General features: G+C 40.5%; 1 non-coding gene across 1 annotated transcript; it reads left to right on the top strand.

Annotated features, from left to right (window-relative positions):
* Positions 1-1,657: 1,657 nt before the first annotated feature.
* On the top strand, positions 1,658-1,764 carry LOC141593630 (small nucleolar RNA R71). Its single transcript, XR_012521705.1, has one exon. It is a non-coding gene; the product is annotated as a small nucleolar RNA R71 (small nucleolar RNA).
* The last annotated feature ends 352 nt before the right edge of the window (positions 1,765-2,116 follow it).

Genomic DNA, 2,116 nt, shown 5'->3' with positions numbered 1-2,116 from the left:
GAAAGTGATGGTTTTATCTCCTACTTCAAGGGTGAGTTCTCCATGCTTCACATCGATCACTGCTCCCGCGGTGTTCAAGAAAGGTCTTCCTAACATAATAGGAATGTTGGAGTCTTCTTCCATGTCAACAATAACGAAATCCACCGGGATGAAGAATTTTCCAATTCTCACGGGAACATCTTCCCATACCCCTAAAGGTGTCTTTGTTTATCTATCCGCCATTTGAAGCGTGGTGTTGGTACATTTGAGTTCTCCCATTACTAGCCTCTTGTTAACCGAATATGGCATGACACTAACACTTGCCCCAAGGTCACATAGAGCTTTGTTGATTGTAGTGTCACCAATAGTGCATGGAATGGAGAAATTTCCCGGATCCTTGAGTTTTGGAGGTGAACTCCCTTGAAAGATGGCACCACTCACCTTAGTGAAGGCAATAGTCTCAAGCTTCCGGATTGATTTCTTATTCGTAAGGATGTCCTTCATGTACTTTGCATAGGCCGGAACGTGATTAATCAATTCCGTGAAAGGAATCGAGACTTCTAAATTATTCACAATTTCCATAAATTTTCCAAGTTGGTCATCAAACTTAGGCTTAGCTTGACGACTCGGAAATGTAAGTCTAATCACAATGGGCTCCTTCTCTTTGGCCTTTTCTTCACTTTTCTTTGAAACTTCTTGATTGGTGGGTTCTTTTTCCCTAGAGTTTTGCACAACTCTTTCCTTGTCACTAGCTTCCACAACTTCATCCTCAACTTGCTTATTTGGTCCTTCATATCTCATACCACTCCTCAAGTGAATGGCGCTAACCGTTTCATGTCTTGGGGGATTACTTTGAGGTGGTAATTGCCCCTTTTGTCTTTGAGAGTTTGAAGATGCTATTTGGGTCATTTGAGTTTCCAACATTTTTGTGTGGGCTAGGATGTTGTTGATGGTAATGTCTTTTGCTTGGCTATCTTTTTGCATTTGAGTGAAAAATTCTTGTTGATTCGTTTGCATTTGGAGGACCGCTTTTTGAACATCAAAACCTTGGTCATTTTAATGATTGTATGGAGTTTGATTTTGATAACCTTGGTTTTGGTTGTAAAAGGGTCTTTGATTTTGGTTTCTCATGGGAGGTGGGGTGTATGTTGGTTGAGGGTTTTGAACATTTTGGCTTTTGTATGAGAGATTTGGGTGGAATTTGGTGTTTTCATTGTAATAGTTGGAATAAGGGGTACCACTTTTGTTTCCTTGAAAAGCATTCACTTGCTCATTTTTTCCCCTACATTCACTTTGGTCATCTCCCAAAGTTCCACAATTCTCACATATCCCACTTGGGATTGATGAAGATGCCACCATGGCATTAACATGATGCTTTGGTGATTTTGAGGCTTCTTCAAGCTTAGCCATAGCCTTCTCAAACTTCAAGTTGATGGTATCAATATGAGCACTAAGTTGAGCACCCAATTGAGTAATAGAGTCCACTTCATGCTTTCCTCCTCTAGTAGCCTTGTGAGGTCTACTATATTGTGAATTATGGACCGCCATTTCCTCAATCTTGTTCCAAGTTTGATTATCGTCAACTTCGGTGAACATACCATTTGATCCCATGTTGAGAATGTTTCTTGAGTCTTCATAAAGACCATTCAAAAATTGTTGTACCAAGAACCACTCGCTAAGTCCATGATGAGGACATGAGCGACAAATTCCTTTGAATCGCTCCCAAGCTTCATACAAAGATTCTTCGTCCCTTTGCTTAAAACCCGTAATTTGAGCTCTTAGCATGTTAGTCTTTTCCGGAGGGTAGAATTTTTTGTAGAAAGCTAGAGCCAACTTCTTCCAAGAGTCAATTCTAAGAGTAGCCTTATTAAGGCTTTTCAACCATTGTTTCGCGGTGCCAATTAGAGAAAAAGGAAATAAGACCCATCGAATTTGGTCTTGAGTCACTCCGGTTTGTGAAATCGCATTACAATAGTCACAAAAAGTTTGCATGTGGGAATGAGGGTTTTCACTAGGCATCCCCCCAAATTGGCTTCTTTCGACTAATTGGATAAATGCGTATTTTGCAATGAAATTTCCGGTTAAGTGTTGTGGTGTGGGAGTACCATTAGGTAGGTTCTCCTCGGTTGGTACAGAA

This window comes from Silene latifolia, chromosome 7, assembly GCF_048544455.1.
Source record: "Silene latifolia isolate original U9 population chromosome 7, ASM4854445v1, whole genome shotgun sequence".
NCBI lineage: Eukaryota > Viridiplantae > Streptophyta > Magnoliopsida > Caryophyllales > Caryophyllaceae > Silene > Silene latifolia.
The sequence above is the reverse complement of the archived record's forward strand: the minus strand, read 5'-3'. Positions and strand labels throughout refer to the sequence as shown.